Here is a 22,307-nt window from a genome sequence, read left to right on the forward strand (position 1 = left end):
TTGAATAGCTTAGCCTTTGCTATTGTAAATTGGAATTATATAGTATGCTCTCTTTTGTTCCTGTCTTCTTTTGTTCGGTATAATGATTAATACTTGCTATCAGCATATTGCTGGGTAGTATTCCATTGCACAGATATACATGATTTGTCTACCTATTTTCACTGTTGTTTATGAGCAATTGGGTTGCTTCTAGTTTTTTGGCTATTACAAATAAGGCTTCTGGGTGCCCGGGCGGCTCAGTCAGTTAAGCGCCTGACCCTTGATTTCAGCTCAGGTCACGATCTCCAGATTGTGAGATTGATCCCCAGGTCAGTCTGAGTGAGAAGCCTATTTAAGATTCTCTCCTTTCCTCTCTCTCTGCCCCTCCCCTGTCTGTACACTCTCTGTCTTTCTCAAAAATAAATAAATAAAAAAGAAAGAAATATAAATAAATAAAACTTAAAGTTTAAAAAACCAATCAAACAAGGCTTCTATGAACATTTTTGTATGCATCACCTTGGTCACATGTATTTTACAGATCCTGAGTAAATTTCTAGTGGTAGAATTGCTGGGTAGATATAGGGAATTTAAAGGAAACTGCTTAAGAGATTTCCAAAGTGGTATTGCCATTTTACAATCCCATCAGCAAGTATGAACTGCAAATTATTTCTTCCCCTTGTGAACACTTGACATCGTCATTAAAAAAACTTATCCATTGTAGTAGTTGTAGAGTGGTAACTTATGGTGGTTTTAATTTGCATTTCCAAGATATCTCGTGAGTATTTCATGTGCTTGTTGTCCAATTGCATATCTACTTTAGTGAAATGGCTATTCAAATCTTTTGCCTATTTCCTTATTGTGTTATTAAGGTCCAATTTTTTTTCTTATGGTTTTTTAGCTGGTTTAAGAAACCTTTGCCTAATCCAAAGTCATGAACATGTTCTCCTGTATTTCCTCTTAGGAGCCTAATAGCTTTAGCTTTTGCATTTAGGCTCAAAGCAATTTTTGTGGGTGGTTTAAAGCTAAGGTTGAGGTTAATGCTTTTTCATAGAGGTATCAAAGTGTTCTAGAACACCTGCTGAAAACAAAACAAATTAAGGGGGAAACAATAACCACCCTCTTCCCCATTCTATTACCTTGGTGACATGGTTGAAGACCAATTGAATGTGTATGTGTAGGTCTACTTAGGGACTCTCTGTCCTGTGCTTCTGTGCTCTGTGTCTATCACTTTGTCAAGTGCCACACTGCCTTTATTACTGGAGCTTTAGACTAATTCCAAAATCAGATGGTGTAAGTACTCCAGCTTTTTAAATTATTTTTCAAGATTGTGTTGGCTGGTTCAGATGTTGTGGATGTCAGTGTAAATTTTTACATTAGCTTGGAAATTTCAACAAATATCTCACTGGAATCTTAACTGGGGTTGTATAGTCTTAACAGGAGTGTGGGGAGGAATGGCACCTTGTTAATATTGAATCTTCCAATCCATGAACACAGCGTCTCTCTCCACCTTTTAAAGTTTCTCCCAAAAATATTTTAAAGTTTTCTGTATAGAGATCTTTACATTTTTGCTGCATTTATTCTCAGATATTATTTTGAAATATTTATTTTATTATTTAAATTTTAAGTCCAGTTGTTTGTTGTCAGCAAATAAATATTCAGCTGGTCTTTGAATATTGATCCCATACACTGTGATTTAGCTAAATTTACTGATTAGATCTTGTAGGATGTATTTTTGTAAATTCCTTGGGAGTTTTTATAAACACCATGTTCTTTATAAATAAACCTAGTTTTACTTCTTCCTTTATGATTTGTATGCCTTTTTTTCTTTCCTTCATTCATTTTTTTCTTTTTTCTTGTATTTTTCTTTTTTTCTATTTTTTTTTTTTTTAACATTTCTTCATTTTTGACACAGAGCGTGAGAGGGGAGGGGCAGAGAGACAGGGAGACACAGAATCCGAAGCAGGCTCCAGGCTCTGAGCTGTCAGCACAGAGCCCCATGCAGGACTCAAACCCAGCAACCGCGAGATCATGACCTGAACCTAAGTTGGTCGCTCAACCCACTGAGTCACCCAGGTGCCCCCTTTTAACAAATTTTTAAATTGTACTTGCCAGGGTATCCCATAACATGGTAAATAAAAGTGCTGATGCTGAACATTCTCACCTTGTTCCCAATTTTAGGGGAAAAACATTCAATATTTCACCATTGATTTTGATATCAGTTATACAGATTTTGCAAATACATTTCATTAGATTGAGATCATTCCCTTCTCTTCCTATTTAAAAATAATTATATTGCTGAAGTTTCCTTCTCTTTCTAGTTTGTGGAGATTTTTTTTTTTCCCTGAATGAATATTGCGTTTTCTGCCTCCATTGAGACAATCATATGGTTTTTCTCTTTTATTTTATTGATGTGGTGAATTATGCTAATTTTCTAATGTTGAATCGGCCTCTCATTCCCGGGAAAACCTCTGCTTGGTCATGGGGCTTACATTTTGCGCAATTCAATTTTCTAACATTTTGTTGATGATATTTGAGTTCTTGTTCATTAAGTAAATTGGTTAGATATTTCTTTTCTTATAAAGTACTTGTGAGGTTTTGGTGTCAGGGTTATTCTTGCACCCGTAAAACAAGTTGAGAAGTTAATATGCACTTTAAACATTGAGGTAGTTTTGACAAAGCCACATGCATGTTGTATTGGACATTCAATTCATTTTTGTTTAGTGTTTACATGGTTACATGTGATGAAAATCCCAGTTTTGGGGGCATCTGGGTGGCTCAGTTGGTTAAACATCTGACTTCGGTTCAGGTCATGATCTCATGGCCCATGGGTTCAAGCCCACATTGGGCTCTGCACTGACAGCTCGGAGCCTGGAGCCTGCTTCAGATTCTGTGTTTCCCTCCGTCTCTGCCCCTCCCCCGCTTGTACTTTGTCTCTCTTTCTGTCAAAAATTAAAAAATTTAAAACAAAAGAAAATCCCAATTTTCAAAGGCATGTAAATAAATTCTTATTTGTTCACTATAATCCAAATACCTCTTCCTGTAGTCTAGAGTAAATGAATTTTTTATTAGGAAATTATGTGTTTTTTAATAATAAAGATATATTTGAAATTTGAGATATGATAACCTGTCTAAAAATATGTCTTGCACTCACTGCCTTTGAATATCTGAACCGTAATCAGTGAGCTTTCCAAAAAGAATAATTCTAGATTGATAAGAGACTAGCCAGTGAGAGGATCTATAACAGAGCAAATTTGGGGACCCTGCTGCCACTGGACCCAGCGCACCTTCCATTCCAGCACCTGCCTTGTTCAAGTGGGCTGGGAGCTAGCATTTTATGTGTTCTAACTGATATAGTCCCATAGTAAATATATATTTAGACTTCTCTCATCCAGAATGGAGGTTTGGGAGCCTGGGGATAAATACAGGATGTCGGTAATAAAGGATGGATATGGCAAATATTAAATAAATACAAATATATTACATAGTATAAGGGTAGACATTATCGTAGCTGGCCAATTTGAATTTTTAAGCAGAGACAGTTATCCTTTAGAGATTTACATTACTTGATGGAAAATGTACAGTTTTCATGAGTACCCTTTGTATCAACTGTGTAGGGTTTATGCAAAAAAAAAACAAAAACAAAAACAAAAACAAAAACAAAAAAACACCAGAAGTTAAAATTTTTAGAAAACAGGACAAAAAGAAGGAGGGAAATGATCATGTGACTTAATCTTTCATATTCAATCACTTTATTCTTTCATTGATACAATACACCCTCTTTGAAAACCTGCTATGTTCAGTTTCTGTGCTGGTATTATTAAAACACCCACCCCTACCTCCTCTATGCTCAAACACAAATAGAAACAAAAACAAGAATCTCTTTATTTTAGGTTCTTGTCAAAAAAAGCACTTGAGCAATCTCACTACCTCACTTCCTATACATCCAGAATAAGAGCTATGAAAGTTTTATAAAAGTTTTCTACATTACGTCATAGAAGTTATAAACGTTTTCTACATTACGTCAAATGTAGAAATTCTACTAACTTTTGATTTGTTAATATAATTGTATTTGATAGAGCATATATACTGATTGAAAATATTTACAGTTCTACTCTTTCAGATCCCTAAAAAATCAGGACTCTAAAAATCATGTGAAAATTAGGGGTTCCTGGGTGGCTCAGTCGGTTAGGCGTCAACCTTGGCTCAGGTCACGTTCTCATGGTTTGTGGTTCGAACCTACGTTGGGCTCTGTGCTGACAGCTCAGAGCCTGGAGCCTGCTTCCGATCTGTGTCTCCCTCTCTCTGGCCCTCCCCCGCTCATGCTCTGTCTCACTCTCTCTCTCTCAAAAATGAGTAAACATTAAAAAAAATTTAAAAACAGTATGTGAAAATTATATACTGAACATGTGTTTGCAGCATTTTTCTAGAATGAAAACCATGACGTATTAGATAATATTCTTGGGCTTAAAAATTACTATTAGTTAGAGATTCAAAATATACACACTGCTTTTTAAATGATGGACTAGATATCCTAGTCTGACATTACAAAGATTCTCTTTGTCCCTTCTTCCTGGATTGCCTCCTTCTTTTCTGCTCACATTTACTTGTGAAATTATTTCCATCAGTCAGATTGAGAAAAATGACTGTCACTCCAAACAGCATTCTGGCATTTTCTACCAGAAGTTGCTGCCTCCAAAAAAGCATTTCGAGACAATATGAGCATTAAGTGCTCCGTCTGCCTTTTTTTTGTGTACACCTTCAATCTCACTTTTTTCCAGTCCCTGATCCCAGCCCGTAAATGTTCTCAGAGCCCTTTTGTTCTTAAAAAAAAAAAACAATTATCCTTAACATTTTCCCAGAGCATGCTGTTTTCTCCTCCTCCTCTCCCACTTACTCTACAAAGTCTTTAAGGTGGTGCCAGATACTTCTTGCTTTCATTCCCTCTACCCTCATTCATTCTTGAAAAAGTGTATGGATTTTGTTCTAGCTTTTCTGTTGGAACCCTTCTCTTGAAGTGTAACAATGATCTATGTTATTTGTGACTTCTCAGTCACACAGGACGGAAGCTCTATTCACCTTAGAAACTATATTCACTTTATAGGTGACAGAAGCTCTATGCACCTTTCTTAAAAAATATGCTTGCAAACGTGAAGGGTCCATCAGGGTTAAAATGTGGTCCCTGTCAGGAAATCTTTCTTTATGCTGTGGCAGGGTGACCCTTGGCATATCACAATTTACAACGCCTTTGAACTTTCAAATCCCAGAGAATGAAAAAGTCACATTCCTGACTGCAATATTTCAAACTTCTTCATTATTATATTTTTAAGGTGATCTGTGACCATTGATCTTTGACGTTACTGTTGTAATTGTTTGGGGCACCACAAACCACCCCTACATAAGACAGTGAACCTGCTCGATCAATCTATGTGTTCTGACTGCTCCACCAACCAGTCATTCCCTTATCTCTTTCCCTCTCCTCAGGCCTCTCTATTCCTTGAGACACGACAGTATTGACATTAGGCCGATGAATAACCCTACAATGACCTCAAAGTGTTCGTGTGAAAGGAAGAGTCACGTATTTCTCACTTTAACTCAAAAGCTAGACATGATTGAGCTTAGTGAGGAAGGCACGTCAAAAGCTAAGATAGGCCAAAAGCTAGGCCTCTTGTTCCAGACAGGTAGCTGAGTTGTGAATGCAGAGGCAAAGCTCTTGAAGAAAATTCCAGTCTTTTAGGGGGCCTGTGTCTCCAGTCCCTACTTCTTTCCCTGGCTCTAATGCTCCTAATCTGTTTGAACCCTGAATTTTGTTGACTTTATCATCATCCCACTCACTTGGGTGAGACAGAAAGTCTAGAGGGAGCTGAAGTGTCAAGAATTCTCTTCTGTCAACAAGAATAAGGCTGTGGCAAAGTGTTTTCCCCTAAAGAGTAGATGTTTGTTATGGAGAAGTGTCTAGGAGTATATCTCACAATGGTTTCCTTCTTCTCCCTCAGAGATAGGCAGAGACCTCTGGAGGCTAGATCTTCACCATGAAAATCTGGTGAGATTTCTAAACATAAACCCCATACAAATGTAGGGGATCCCTAGGACTGTGTCCTCCAGAAGTTTCTTGCTGTCAAGCTAGTCTATACCTAGTTTCCAGCAATTCATCAAAATTACCAGTTAAGTGTATCCATCATTGTGTAGCTCCAGCAGCTTTTGAATTAGTAGATCTCATGTATGACTCTTGATAGACTCTTGGGATGTCTATCCCTCTAGAACTTTCTTGGGGGGGGCGGAATTTGTCTTGCAACCTGAGTTCTCAGATGGGTCCAAAAAAATAGGTGACTTTCAGTTTGCTTAGCTTTATTTATTTATTTTTTTTATTGCAAAGATGGGAGTGAAGGTTTTTAAGTTCTTCACATGTCAGAGCAGAAACTGGAAGGCTGCAATTTACTTATGGACTTTTTCATAATCAAAGCAGGAAAAAGAAACTCAAATTCTTTTGTAGATTGTATATGTTTATGATATATCATTAATGGAGGCCTTGTCTTACATTGTTTGTATCTCCAATACCTGGAGTAGTAATTGACCCATATTTTGATGATTCGTATATTAGAGTTGACTATATAATCTAGATAATGAGTTACTTAGTTCCTGTTGAGCCCTCACAGTAAGCGTTTTCTTTTATTAAGAGAGACAAACTGCTTTCCTAGAAATGAAACTAGGGAAAAGGTTGCTCATCAAAAGATAATTGAGTAACATAATGGATGGCAAGTTGAATGACCACTTTGTACCTATTTTTGAAATACACATTTAGGAGACATTTCTTAAATCCATAAAGTTTGCAAAGTAAAGCTGCATGATAAATTTTTATTCAGTCAATACTATTTCTATAGAACTGATGTAATCTGTATGTATTGCTTTCCGTAACTGCTAACATGTGTAAAAAGAAAATGCTGGAAAACTTCAAGTGGATGAACAGGTATCAGCATCACCTGGATGTCTTGTTCAGGAACATTTTCTCAAACCTAATTTTCAGACTAGGATTCAGTGAAATTAGGAGGAGCGAGACAACCTGCTTTTTTATTTAAGAAGCACTCCATAAGGAGCTGATACGGGTCACCTACTCTTTTAATATGGTGCCCCGGAGAAAGGCATTGTTCCATGTTCGCACGTATTGCCTCATGTGGTTTTTAGACAGAAGCTGGAGTCAATTAATAATTGAATTTTGTGTGGGGCGCCTGGGTGACTCAGGTGGTTAAGCGTCCAACTTGGGCTCAGGTCATGATCTCCAGGTTTGTGAGTTCGAGCCCTGCATTAGGCTCTGTGCTGACAGCTCCGAGCCTGGATCCTGCTTCAGATGCTGTGTCTTCCTCTCTCTCTGTGCCTCCCCTGCTCGCTCTCTCCCTCTCTCTCTCTCTCAAAAATAAAAATTTTTAAAAAATTGAATTTTGTGACAGTAGTCTGAATTTCCAGTATTTTATACTGTTGATTATGTTATCATGATTCTAAGACAAGCTGCATGGGAGGCAGAACAATCATCTTATGATGAGCACAGAAGGGGCCCCATGCGTGTGGAGTTGGAATACCTTCCCTTTCTGGAGGGAGGTGAGTTACAAAAGTGCTTGACATAGTCAAGACACTTGTTTCCCTTTAAAATTTACCTTACATTTGTGCTTAAACACAAGTAAGAATTCATTTAGCATATTTAATATCTGTACTATATTATATATTTCCTGAGAGAAATGGCTTTGTCCTGAAACAACATAAGGGTAAATGTTACTCTTGCCTTTACCGGAAATTACTTTGCTTATGGGCTGAATGAAATAAGAAAGAATGGAAATGTAGGCATATGAGGGAATTCATTACCATAAATTCAAGTCTCATAGAGAATTGATGTTATAAAGCTTGAGTGAAATAAGGAAAATTTCTTTTGTAGGGAACAGGTTTCTGGGAACCGGTGTGTTTTAGTCGGAAAGAAACATGGGATTTAGAACCACTTGGTCACACATTTAAATCTTGGCTCCGATAATTAGGACATTAGCTGTTTACCCTCTTGTGTCTTAATATCTTTGCGTTTCATCTTTTCATTGTTAAATAGATAATAATAACATAGCTTACAGGGTCAATGTGAGGATCAATATTTTTGTTAGCAAAGAAGAAAGAGGAGAAAGGGAATGGAGAGATTTATTTTCTTCTCCATCATTTATTTCTCTGCTTCTTTTCTTGTATACTAATCTTTTCTGTTTTTTATTTGAAAACAAAATTATAATTGTATAAAAAATTTAATTATTGTGTCAACTGTCTACTAATCAACTTCTACAACTGAAGTTAGAATGCTGGTTTTCTTTTCAGAAGAGAAATTCCAAATTTCAAAATCTAAGATTTTTTGGGGGGGTCACCCTCCCTCTCCCCAATAACCAATTATCCCCTTGGAAACAATATGGTCACCACTGAGAATGCATGGACTGGAGGGACTAGAACAGGACATTTAAAAGTCCTAAGGAACAGAACAAAGGAGTCTCTTCCTGTCTCTCTACCTGGTCTCTCATTCCTACTTTTTTTCAGCAGAAGGATTTTTCTTCCTGTCTCTGAACATGAACCTTCTCTTTTACACTGGTTCCTTGGCCCCAGTCTCAGATATACATCACTTCATAGTCCAGGTTTTTAAGAGACAGGTCCAGGTCCAAATTTCTAGGAAATAAAATTCAGAGGCCCAGGATTTGTCCAGTGTTTTTCTCTCATTCCATCAATTGTGGACACAAATGTGGATATGTTCATGTCATTCTCAGCCCAAGTGGTTAGGGGAGTGAAATCTCTCTAAAGGAGGCTTGAGTAAGTTCTGTAGGGACAAAAAAGTTTTCCCTTCTTTTCTTCTAGGTTCTTTGGCTTGTTTAATAATGAAGTTGATATAAGACATGTTAACAGGAGAAAAACAAACACAATTTAATAACATGTATACCTTTTGTATGTGGGGTGACCTGATAAGATGGGGGCTGGTGGCTTGGGCAGTGAAAGAATTCACCTAAGACAGAACAAAGGAGACAGACATTTATTGATTACACCGTAAGGGAGCAGCAGACAGGACAGCAAAGGAAAGACTGTCTCTGGTAGGGGGACTGTAGTTAAGGGGGAGGGAGAGAAGGAATGAGAATGTCTGGAACTTTCCTTTTGGGTACCTTGTGCCTGGGTGTAAGTAATCCTTTGCTCAGGTATGGCTTATGGGTATTTCAAAGTGGGTTGCCTAATAGGCTTGCTTCTATTCAGCCAGGGGGTCACTGTGGGCCCTTGTACCTTACACAGGTTTCCACTGCTCAAGCTGGTTGCCTAAAAGCAGCCTCTACACTGTCTACATGGGAGAGACTTAAGAAAACTGAGCATCTTCCCCAGTGTCTGAAGCTATCATCTTAATTACCATCTTCAGTGAAAGACATATTAAGACGTTAAGGGTGAGAAGTCAGTTATGGGAGGTTAACAACAAAAAAAGCATGGTTAAAAGGGTAAGGTTGTTGTGCAGATTGAAGTTGCCTTCTCCGTTGATAAGAGTTTCTGGAAATGTGTGGTCATCCCCCTCTTTCTGGTACAGCCAAGAACACACACTTGCAAATGGAGATTTCCCTTACACGTGTAAATGTCTCCTTCAAGAAGGCAACTTTGACTTGGTTTTCAGAGCTTGTTTTGTGTTTGCAGTTACTTAAAAATAATCAGCCAAAAATATTCCTTATACCAGAGAGGCATGCTTTGGGGTGGCAAATTCTGCTCCCCTATAGTTCTTTAAGAAGTGAATTATGGGGGCAGAGAGGGAATGATTTTCATTTCCAGCAAGTTGTCAAAGCATAGTACCTGAGTTCAGACTGTGGAAAGTTCGTATATGGGAGTTTTTATTTTATCTTTTGGGATTTGGACATCCATTTCAGTGTTTCAGCCCAGTGTAGGGGCAGGAAAATTTTCCTTTCTTCCCTTTTCGGTTCTTTGGTGGGTCTAATAACTAAATTGACCTAAGAGAGATTAACAAGAGAAAAACAACTTGAATTACCTATGTGCAGGCGACCTGTAAAATGTTAAAAGCATCCAAGTAACTGAAGCTTGCATGACCTTCTGAGCTAAGGAAAAGGTTGGGGATCTGGAGATACAAAGGGGAGGGGTGTTATTTGCAAGGAGGTAAGAGGAGATATTTGGAAAACAGAATTTGCCCCTTTATGCAGAAATGTTCCTTAGGTAAAAAGGAATCTCTGGTAATAACAGTCTTCCTGGTACAGGCCCCCTTTCTGATGTAAATTTAGGAAGTTGAGGGGGAGTTCAAGAGATTTTCTTGAACAAGCTGATTTTGATTACTTTTAGCTTAAAATAATCTTTATGCCAAAGTGGTGTATTTGGGGGAGACTTGCTTTGGACCCCTTCACTAGACATGATGAAAGCAGGATTTTAGTAAAATAAATCTAGTCATGACATAAACAATTAAGTGGAGATAGGAGATTCTGGATAAATGTAGATGAGTAAGGAAGCTCTTGGACTCGTTAGGAAGAAAGTAATCACTTTAATTAGGAAGGTGGCAAGTTATAGTAGAAATAGCTCAAGGTTTGGTGTCAGCTCTAACAATTCAGCTTACTCATCTGTAAAATGAATACAATCATACCTAATTTGCAGGATTATTTTTGGAAGATTAATCATAATGTAGGAAAAATACCTGGGCTATGTGGAGAACAGACTAGGAATTCATTCTATACATAGAATATTTCTCTTGCCCTCTCCCTCATGCTCACTCTGTCTTACTTTGTCACTATCTCTGTTTCTAAAAAAAAAATTTTAACATTTATTTATTTTTGAGAGATGGGGAGAGACAGAGCATGAATGGGGGAGAAGCAGAAAGAAAGGGAGACACCGAAATGGAAGTAGGCTCCAGGCTCTGAACTGTCAGCACACAGCCTATCACTATCTCTGTTTCTAAGCATCGTTTTCTCTTTCCTTAGCATACAATTTGGGCTGAACATAATAACTCTTTATAATTTGAGAAAGGTCTGTATTTCTCTAAGACAAACTGACATGTCCTTCCCAGCTGTCACTTTTCCCTTTTCATTGCATGCATTCATGTTTAGGTGCAGGAAGAAAAGTCCTTGATGAGTCCTACTGCTTTAAAGACCAGGCACCATGGTTTCCATCAATAATAAGGAGAGAGATCATCACTTGGCTTCATTGCTGTCTCTAAAACTCAAATGAATACACCTGGGAAGATTCGAGAAGTCGCTGATTGGATAGTTACACCAAAATCAAAGATCCAAGTCTATATGTGCTACAGGTACACATGCCACTGTCTATAGGACTGCCCTATTCAGGTCTCAGCTTGCATTTGGGGAAAATGTGTCAAACTTCATGAAGATGTTTGTTTGGTCCTCCGCTTAATCCCCAGAGGCCACATCCTGCCACTTTCAAAAAATCTCTAGACTTATAACCACATTAACACATTAAAGGTGTTTTGTTTTATTTTTTATTTATTTATTTATTTATTTATTTATTTATTTTTTAATGTTTTTTATTTATTTTTGGGACAGAGAGAGACAGAGCATGAACGGGGGAGGGACAGAGAGAGAGGGAGACACAGAATCGGAAACAGGCTCCAGGCTCCGAGCCATCAGCCCAGAGCCCGACGCGGGGCTCGAATTCACGGACCGCGAGATCGTGACCTGGCTGAAGTCGGACGCTTAACCGACTGCGCCACCCAGGCGCCCCAAGGTGTTTTTTTTTTTTTTTTTTTTAATTTTTTTTTTTTCAGCGTTTTTTATTTATTTTTGGGACAGAGAGAGACAGAGCATGAACGGGGGAGGGGCAGAGAGAGAGGGAGACACAGAATCGGAAACAGGCTCCAGGCTCCGAGCCATCAGCCCAGAGCCCGACGCGGGGCTCGAATTCACGGACCGCGAGATCGTGACCTGGCTGAAGTCGGACGCTTAACCGACTGCGCCACCCAGGCGCCCCAAGGTGTTTTGTTTTAATGTTGCAGGAGAGGATACTGCTAGCTCAAACAATGATTTGTGGGAGATTCATAACGAAGCAGCTGGCTAGTCATAAAAAGAGTAGCACCAGTCCCAAGGAATAATAATAATAATATAATACAATGGCCTTAATAAGTAATATCGTTATCATAATATGGCCTTTATAAGGAGGCCTGTCATGTATGCCATGCACTTTTGAATGAACAACTGTGCAAAGTTGTATACTTTCGTCCTGAGGAGAACATTTCATGATAAACAGGCCACAAATGTTGCTGCCTGATGGGCTCAGATTCTAACTGCAAGTGAAATACTAGAATAGCTGTAGATTTTTTTTCATGAATCATGTTTCAAGATGTCACATGCGGAGTATGCCTGCTACAGACTGAATGTCTGTGTCCCCTTCCAAATTTATATGTTGAAACCTAATATGTGTGACAGTATTTGAAGGTGGGGCCTTTGGGAGATGGTGAGGTCATGAGCGTGAAACCCTCACGAACAGGATTCGTGTCCTCGTAAGAGAGACCTCGGAGAGTTCTCTAGCACCTTCTGCCATGTGAGGACACGCTGAGAAGTTGACCACCTATGGCCCGGGAAGCGGCCTCTCTACAGACACTGAATCTGTCAGGGCCGTGATCTTCGACTTCCCAGACTCCAAAACTGTGGACTAACACAATGCCATTCTGAAATGCCACCCCCTACCAATCAATGACTGTCAGGAACAATTCCAGTGTGATGGTTTGAGCAGTTGGCAGGACACGTAAATGACTGCAGCAACACTATTTGCTCTCTACACTTGAAACGCAAGCTTTGAGGGCATTTTTGAGAAAAAAAAAAATCACACTGGAGGTTCATTCTGCCAACGTTCATATGTACTAGCTCCCAGGAAACATACTGAAATATGGTAATGACTGCCAGTGTTTTAAGTGAATAAGTAGACTTTTAACTTCTGGGTTAGATTTTTAAAGAATGACCACAAAGTATTTACTACTTCTCCTATTCAACGAGTGGAATCTGTTTCCTCAACTCTTAGATCGAGAACGGCCCCATAGTTTCTTTTTATATTCTTATAACTTTTATTTTCATTTTTCCTGTTGTTTGGGTTGCTGCATCTTTCCCTAAAAAAGCAAACAAAACAACTAGATGTTATCCTTTTTATGATTTTTTTTTGAATTTTGTGGAAGAGAAGAGTAAGGCCTGTTTCCTTTCTATTTCTAAAATCTTCCCCATCACTTATGAGATGCTTGTAGAATTTTCCCATCACCTTTGATGTTAAAAATCTGCCTTCCACCGTGAGTTTTAATTCATCTATTCCATTCTTAATTTTTATTGATATTTCTTTTACTCATCAAGCACATTTTCTTTTTTTCCAGCTGTTATCCAATTCCCTTTTGATTCTGTTCTTGTCTTCCTATTTCATCCATAAGTTGTCTCATAGATTTAGTTTTCTTTCATTTAAAACAAATAATAATTAGAGACTTTGAAAAATATTATATATTTTCCTCACTGAATTTGGACATTTTATTTGCAAAGTTCCAACCTCTTATGTAACAAAATATTTTTTAAGTCTCATAGTATGCTTTATTCTTTCAACAATTAGTTCAAAAGTTCAGTAGTTATTTTGTAACACTGTGCTAATTGGTTGTGATAAATTGGTGAAAGCAACATAATCTATTTACTAAAACTTGTATAGGGAGTGGACTCTCCAACACACTCTTTACCAGTAGATAAAGTGAATATTTTTACTGTGATTGTCATAGGTAATAGAGATTGTCTCTCTCTCATAGAGAGAGAGAGAGTATTACTTGATTTCTATTTGAATATTTTTCTTAGATCTGAAATCAGAAGGATGATTATGTGCCCATCCCTTAAAAAACATTGTGGTGTCCAGTATTACTCTATTTAGCTAGCACCGTTCAACAAGTCTGTTTCTAAGAAAGAACCACATCTATATCTGGTCAGGTATTCCAGGCGTCAGACACCAGGACAGAGTTGCAAGTTCAAGAGATTTATTAGGGTTAATCACTGTGTAAGACAATGGGAAGAGGAAGCAGAAGTTGGCAATGAAAGCCTTCGGAAGGCAATGCAAGTTGAACACCTGTGAAAATAAGGGAGCACAGGGGCGCCTGGGTGGCGCAGTCGGTTAAGCGTCCGACTTCAGCCAGGTCACGATCTCGCGGTCCGTGAGTTCGAGCCCCGCGTCAGGCTCTGGCCTGATGGCCCGGAGCCTGGAGCCTGTTTCCGATTCTGTGTCTCCCTCTCTCTCTGCCCCTCCCCCGTTCATGCTCTGTCTCTCTCTGTCCCAAAAATAAATAAAAAAAAACGTTGAAAAAAAAAAATTTAAAAAAAAAAAAAGAAAATAAGGGAGCAGGAGGAAGGACAGGGTAAAGAGGACCTCACACTGCAGTGTAGCTCTGAGAAAGTCTCAACTAATCCAGTGGGAACCCAGATGAAAAGACTCTCTTCCTGCCTGGGGCAGAAAAGCTAAACTCTAGAACCTCCTCTGCTGTATCATTGTCTAAGAGCTTCCCAGGAAGACCATAGCCCCTGCTCGAATGCTATGATGGATCTCCAAGTCACTGCAGCTGAAGATGGTTAGTTAAATGCACTCCTTCTGGTAGGTTCCCTCTTGAATAAAGATCTGAGGTGTGCATTTACATGGCTGCATTTATAGTTTACTCCTTGCACTATGCAGATCTACTTCTCCATATGTGGAAACAACTCTTCCATGGTTTCTGTCAGCTTCTCTTTCTGAAGAAATACTTGAAAGAGGGAAGTTTGTGGGATTAACAGTAGTCCCTACTGCATTAGTTAGTCTGGTAGCTTACAACTGGTACTTACTATCTCCTTCCTCCTCTATCCTTTTGTTATCTTAAACCATGTCCTTTATAGGCCGTGATGGCTTATCCAGTGGTATGACCCAAGCTTTCTTTCTCAAGAGGCTAATATACTGGTAACCACACCACTCTCAGGTCAGTATAGTTGCATTTGTCCATTGAAAGTCACATGTAGGCACGGGATTACCAAAGAACCACGTTGCTCCCTTCTGTTTTGTGACAGTAGTCTTGCTGATCAACATCAATTATCCCTCCCAGATGGTGACTGTTATTCTAGTCTACTGTTTCCTAGACCCAAGAAGATCAAAATGACCAGGGCCTACAGTATAGTTTCAGCTGAGTACTTCCTACCACTTTTGGGGAGCAAGACCTCTAACCCTGCAAAGTCCAGTGTTGGAAAAATAGAAAACTCAATGTCCCTTGGGTCATGACGGGAAGTGGATAAAGGGCCACTATTACATTCATTGTTGGTTCCTACATTCATGTGTTCTTCTTAATGGGGGCATAGTGCCTTACAGAGGTTACTGATTCATGATCATACTGCAGCCTGGAGTATAACACCTAAATTTTTTACATATGGTCTCTCCAAGCTGTAACTTCATCTATATTTTAGCAAGCCATTCTTATGCTAACAGTCTGGAATCTTCTTAACGTGCTGGTGTTGTATATAATATCATTCTCATACCCTCTTCACAGTGAAGTAGGTCCTCTGGTTAGATGCTCTGTTGAGTCAGCTTTTATGCCAATGTATCAGGCACTGAATAAGACTCTGGGTAGTTATGTTTGCTTTCTATAATCATACTTGGAATATATTTTCCCTTCTTGTTTGAATGAACCAAGGGCCCTTCCAGTCTGGAAGGGATGTAATGTAGTCAGCTTGTCATTAAGTAACTGGTTGGTCTCTTGAGGACCAGTGGTCTATCACTGGTATATTGCACGTTCAGAGGCAAGAATAACTAGAATGGCCTTAGGAAATCTATTCTGCTTGGCCTATGTATAGCCTCCAACTCTCATCAAGACCACTTCAATCATGTGTCCTTTATACCCATTGTAGTGTGGCTGATGATGAAGGCCGAGTGATGTCAACTTACAAAAGCACTTTGTCTATTTGGTGGTTTAGTGCCTCTATAATGGTAGATACTTTGTGGTAGACATTAACATGTGATAGAAAAATATTCACAGTTGATGCCCACCTCTGTTAATCTGAACGGATGCCTCTACTTCAGATCTTCTTGTCTCTCATTCTCCAGTCATTTTCCTTTTAGGTCTCTGACCAGCTGTCACTGTCCATGAGTCTGTATAGATTATCACCTCAGGCCACTTCTCTCTCCACCCAATGTGATCAAAACAAAATGGACTAGATGCCTTACTTGAAGTCCCATCCACTGGGAAGATTTTCCCTCACTACTCTCGTTCAAAGCCACCCCTACATGTAATTGTAGTGCAGTCACTATCCATTTTCAGCTGTGTCTACATACCAAGCTCATTCGTTGTAAAGCAAGATTGGCATGATTATTTATCTTCAAGGAAAAATTAGGGTGAGCTTGTCTAACTGTGGTCGGTGATATGTGGGTCTGGGCTACCTACTCATATATCTTAGTCATGTACTCTGATGCGGCTTGGATTCGATCACATGTGTGCCATTTCCATCTTATGATGGACTACTGCCAGGTGTGCCCAACTTTATGACTTATTGGTCTGATAGAACTCAGTCCAAAATGTGATACATTGTCACCTGCTGCCTTTTAGTTAAGGGTCACACCCATACTAGAGCCTAATAGCATGTCAGGATCTGTTTCTTGAATAGTGCATACATTTCTGCTATAGAAGGTATGTCCTTGCTTCAGAACATCAAGGATCTTGTGAAGATTCTTCTACTAGGGCTTGAAATAACTCCATACTGCAATTTTTCTCCAATATAACCTTTATAATGTTAGAGGGACTATGGTTTGTATGGTCAGAGATAGAGACAGACAGCTTGTATCACAGCTTGGACCTGCTTCTGGGCCATTTCCTGCTCTAGACCCCACTCAAAGCTAATAGTCTTTCATGCTCTTGGTATATGGGTTGGAATAAGCCCATATTCCTATCACAGAATGTGTAACTTCCAAAACCCATGAAACCCAAACAGATTTAGCAGTATTGGTCTTGCTTCTCTTTTTCTTTCTTTTTTTGGGGGGGGTGGGGCGGGGGTGGGTAGGGTGGGATATTCAATAAAAGATACGAGGTGCAACAATATGTCTTTCACTTTGTGATTAACATAATCCCAGAACATATTTTCTGGGATTGCCCCTGACCACTGGACACCCAAAAGCTTTACCAAATGGCAGGTTCTGGAATCTTCATGGAGTTTATTTCTCACTCTTTGGAGTACATGTGTCTTATTAAGGCCTCCAATGATGCCTTTGCTTCTCTATCAAGATGTCATTGATGCAGTGCATCAAGCCCAATGTTCTTTGGGCTTGTCCAGACCACCAAGTTCCCTTTAGACTGTGTTATGACAGAGGACAACACAGTTAACATATATAAAGCAAATAAATATTGCTATCAGTTTCATAAAGCAAAGTATTTGTCTTTCCTGATGGGGATAGAAAAGGACACATTTACCAAATCAGGAGCTACATGCCATGTGTCTGCTATTCTAAGTAATCTGTTGTAGTATACTCTTCATATCAGAATATTATATCAGATCTCTTATTAGGATAGTCTCATGACCTACCTGAGACCATACAATTTGGCAGCTTTAATCAAGGCTGCTACTTGGTTGAGCTTGTGTTAATCTTACAACCACTCTCAGGGACCCGCTTGGTTTCTTTAGGGGCCAGGGTGGCAGATTAAATGAAGATATGCAAGGGATCTTCCTCCTTGCAAACTTTAGATCTTTAAGGGTAACCCTAATCTCCACTAACTTTCCTTGAATGTGTTATTGGGAGAAGTCACTGAGAGAACTTGACCACTAGTTGACCAGCAAGTTGGACCTGGCAACTGGAGGTTCCTCACCACCTTTCCTGTCCTTGGAAGGTGCATTCTGCTTGACTTACTTATTCCCAAAAGCTGCACCAAAGACAGCCTTGAGATAGTGATGTGGTGTTGAAACCATCTGGCTAGTGTAGAGATCTACTTATCTTGCAGCTGCCCAAGACAATCCTCACAGGTAAATTCCCTTGCTTATTAAAACTGCTACTTACCAGTCTGGAATGACTGGTGTCTTTCTTGAGTCTCTTCCTGCCCTCTGCATGGGAACTGGTTTCAAATAACACCCAGGATCTTCATGAGGTTACAAACTAATAGTGATATCTTGGCTAAGGTGGAGGGAATAGTGATTTATTTTCAGAGGTTTTAGTTTGGCCTTCCCCAAAGTGATAGTTCTTTTTATTTTATTTTATTTTTTAAATTTTTTTAATGTTTATTTATTTCTGAGACAGTGAGAGACAGAGCGTGAGTGGGGGAGGGACAGAGAGAGAGGGGGAGACACAGAATCAGAAGCAGGCTCCAGGCTCTGAGCTGTCAGCACAGAGCCCGAAGCGGGGCTTGAACTCACAAACCGTGAGATCATGACCTGAGCCGAAGTCGGTCGCTCAACCAACGGAGCCACCCAGGTGCCCCTTATTTTATTGTTTTTAAGTTTACTTATTTATTATTGAGAAAGACAAAGACAGTGCAAGTGGGGGGAGGGGCAGAGAGAGAGAGAATCCCAAGAAGGCTCCGCACTGCCATTGCAGACCCTGACGCAGCGCTCGATCCCATGAAACCGTGAGATCATGACCTGAGCCAAAACCAAGAGTTGGATGCTTCACCACCTGAGCCGCTCAGGCACCCCCTCCACCCCGAGTGTGATTGTTCTTAAAACACAGGCCAAAGCCCTAATGAAGGTGTTACTCTAGGTAGAGTGGCTTCTCCGACTGAGTAGGCTCAGGATTCCACTTATTTTTTTATTTTTTAAAAAGAATTTTTTTTATTTTAAGTAATCCCTACAGCCAACATAGGGCTCAAGCTTTCAACCCTGAGATCAAGAGTTGCATGCAAGCTTTCAACCCTGAGATCAAGAGTTGCGTGCTCTACTGCCTGAGCCAGCCAGGTGTCCCAGGACGCCATTTATTATCTGGCCCTCAAATGCTTCCACTTAACAGGGGTGTCATCATGATATTTGATATCTTTCGTTATCAACTTAAATAACGTGTCCAACAACAGTGGAAATATCTGGGTTAGTAATTTTCCAAATGTATTCCGCAGCTTGTGAAAACCTTATGCTCCTAGTAATACAAAAATGTTACTTGCCTAGACGATGGTTGGGTTTCTGAATGCTGGCTTCTTTTAGAATGGAATGCAAGAGTAATGGACACTGAGTAAGTAAACAAGAACATATGCTTTCCTTTCTGTCCTTTATGTACATGTATAGGGATGATATTGGCAATTTCTGGGGAGTAATATTTAAATTTTTTTCTATGTATGTTGCAAAAATTTTTAAGCTTCTATTGATATACTCACACATAAAAAACGGTGTTGTATTGAAGATTTTGTTAAGAAGAACACTGCTTTTTGTATACCTGAAATTCCAGAAAGCATTAGAGCTGTATGATGAGAGTACCAGTCAAAAACAATCTCTTCTGCCCCTTACCAGCAGATCATTTCAACCTCTAAACCCAAAGGACCCAGAAGGCAGCCTGGGATGGGAGACAGAAGACCTATGTGTAAAGGGAAAAGAGAAAAGCTTACCATATGCCTCTTCCCAATGCAGCTTCCAGCTTCCAACTGAAATAAAATCTGACGAGAAGGAAGGGGAAATTTAATCTCGATAAAATATCTAGTTTGACTATTTCATTAGACTCGATGTACAGTTGCTAAAGTGAGACTTTTATGAGATTAAGTGATTAGGAGAGATTTATTAAGCAAAAGTGGCCTAAATAGCCATGTGATCCACCTGAGAAGTCAACCAAAGGGTGTGGAAGAAATGCCAGATTTAATCAGGCACCAGAGAGAAAAGAGTAGAGTTTAGTTTTTTGCTGCCACACTATGAAGTCACACTCTTTTAGCACAATAGTTAGATTTGTGGAAGTGTAAGAATCACAAATGAACCTAGATAGTGAAGCAATTTACAAAGAATAAAAAAAAAGCTTACTTCTAAATATGTCAAGTTTGAGATACACATAAGTCATTTAAATGAAGGTATAACACAGTGAATTAATTACGTGGGGTTAGAGCTCCGAAAAGAGGTCACTGTTGGAGATCTTAATTTGAAAGTCAGCACGAGTAGTATTAAAGTCATGGAGGTGGATAAGTGCAGTTAGGCCAAGAGTGAAGACCTGAGACAAGCGGACTTGGAACAAGGCAATGAAACTTCTTACATTTGGAGATCAGAGAGAAGAAAGGAAGCTAACTTGAGTTACTGAGCGGAGGTATTCAGAGAAGTAATGGGAGAATGACCAAAGAAGTCAAGAGAAGGCAGGAAAATATTGGCAAACATGTCAAATGTTGCTAAGAAGTTGAGAAGGGAGGGGCACCTGGGTGGCTCAGTCAGTTAAGTGTCCAACTCTTGATTTGGGCTCAGGTTATGATCTCAAGATTTGTGAGTTTGAGCCCTGAGTCAGGCTTTGCACTGGCCATGTGGAGACCGGCCAGTCTCCCTCTGTCTTTGTCCCTCTCCTACTCACGCACCCACAGGCACGTTCTCTCTCTCTCTCTCACATACAAACACACAATAAATAAATAAACATTAAAAAAAAAAAAGAGGTCAGGAAAGGATTTGTAAGTGACTTGCTGAAGAGCATGATGAAGGTCATCGGTGAAGCTAATCAGGGATGTTTAAGTAGAATGGCGGGATCAGGATTCGTATCACAGACCATCAAAAAACAAGCGCTATGTGGGAAAGGGAAGAGAAAAGAACACAGTGTGCAGCCGATTCAAAAAGTTCTCCTGTGAAGAGGGGTGGAGAGATTTGGAAATAACTACCAAGGTATATGGGCTTGTGAAATTTGCTTAAGGAAGGGATATCTTGTAGCGTGTTTGAATGATGATGGAAGGGACCAAGTAAAGAGGGACGGTTTAAAGAAGCAAGACAAGAAGGTTCAGCTCTCAGTAGATCTGGAGAGGGCATGTGTTTATGGGATCAAGGATACATGCGGGGAGAATTCCTTTTGATAGAAGGAATACAAAGGCAAATATAATTAATGAAACGAAAGTGATCCCGGTTTGCAGGATCCAGCATATAGACAAATAATTTGTTCAAAAAATAGTTTTACTGTTATATTCCTTCGGTTGGATGGGGACTCAATTGTTGTAAAGACACCAATAACATAACAGTCACATAAAAAAGTTGAGATGGATGTGCTCATGAACTAGAAATGAAGAAATCGAAAAATCTATCATTACACTGTGACTTCAATGTTTTATGTCTCTACTTCTTCATCTAAACAACAGGTGTCCTTCAGTATTTTCTGAGCATCTGCTGTAAGCCCAGTCCTGGGTTATAGCTAGATATTTATTTTGGTTAACCTACAACTGACAGAATTCATAAAGCAGAGCTATTAATCTATTTTATAGATGAAAAAAATGAAGTAAAGAGACAATAAGTTACCTGAGGTTCTGGGGCTAAAAAGAAGGCCAACAGGGACTAAAAATTTATGTTTTCATGATTGTAATTCCCCTTATACATTACAGGAATGTTGAAAAATATAAATATATCATAATCAGTAAAATACCTTGTACTATTCTCAGTATAAAGTCCCAGTATGTGTTTAGAATGGTTTTTTAAAATATGCCAATAGCAGAGCTATCGTGTATGTCTTGAAAATTTATGTAATGAGTCGGGAGTAAAAAAAAAAAATCATCTGCAAATATTCGGTATTTTTCACAGAATTTGCATTGATTTTTCCTTATTTTCCAGAGCCATCCCTCGCCCTAGTCACAGCCATCTGGTTTCCTTCTACATCTTGCTATCTCAGTAAAGCTAAAGGAACAAGCTGATCTGCTGGGAGCAAATCAATTTCTCATTATCCTTAATGTGTGAAGATGAGACTACTGACAGTGATCACAGTCTTTGTCTACGGATAGGGTTGAAAACTTGTGTTTACATAACAGAAAATGTTTTCATATAGAAGAGCCGGAATAGGCATACATGGCTGTGGGATGCTGTGTCTTAACGTGGAAGCTAATTCCTCTCAACAAATAAACTTAGCATTTCTCAACGTCGAGGGCTAAGAGGCCTCTTTCTGAGAATGTGGAAGAATTCGAAAGAGGTGTGCATCTATCAAGTACTTCAGAGTGCTTGAAAGAATCTGACTGGCAGAATTTAGAGGTCAAAGCGAGGAGGGCCAGTGAAAACATGAGATAAGGTTCCTATTCTCATGAAATACACATTCTAGTAGAGGAATACATAATGCAAACAAATAAAAACATGAAAAGACTCCGGTGGTAAGTCCCATGTGAAGAGTTAACATAGGGTACTGTGTTGAATATGACTGGTGACTACCTTATTTCGGTGGTTGAGAAAGGCTTCTCTGAGGAGGTAACATTTAGGAAAGAA

At 39.3% G+C, this 22,307-nt stretch overlaps 1 long non-coding RNA gene across 2 annotated transcripts; it reads left to right on the forward strand.

Annotated features, from left to right (window-relative positions):
• Positions 1 to 1,089: 1,089 nt before the first annotated feature.
• LOC131498078 (uncharacterized) lies at positions 1,090 to 21,972 on the forward strand. Of its 2 annotated transcripts, none has more exons than XR_009255295.1 (2): positions 1,090 to 1,269; positions 21,669 to 21,972. It is a non-coding gene; the product is annotated as an uncharacterized LOC131498078 (long non-coding RNA). The 2 variants fall into 2 exon arrangements; XR_009255284.1 differs by lacking the exon at positions 1,090 to 1,269 and adding an exon at positions 11,072 to 11,257.
• Positions 21,973 to 22,307: the final 335 nt, after the last annotated feature.

The sequence above is a fragment of the Neofelis nebulosa genome, chromosome 1 (assembly GCF_028018385.1).
Source record: "Neofelis nebulosa isolate mNeoNeb1 chromosome 1, mNeoNeb1.pri, whole genome shotgun sequence".
Taxonomy (NCBI): Eukaryota; Metazoa; Chordata; class Mammalia; order Carnivora; family Felidae; genus Neofelis; species Neofelis nebulosa.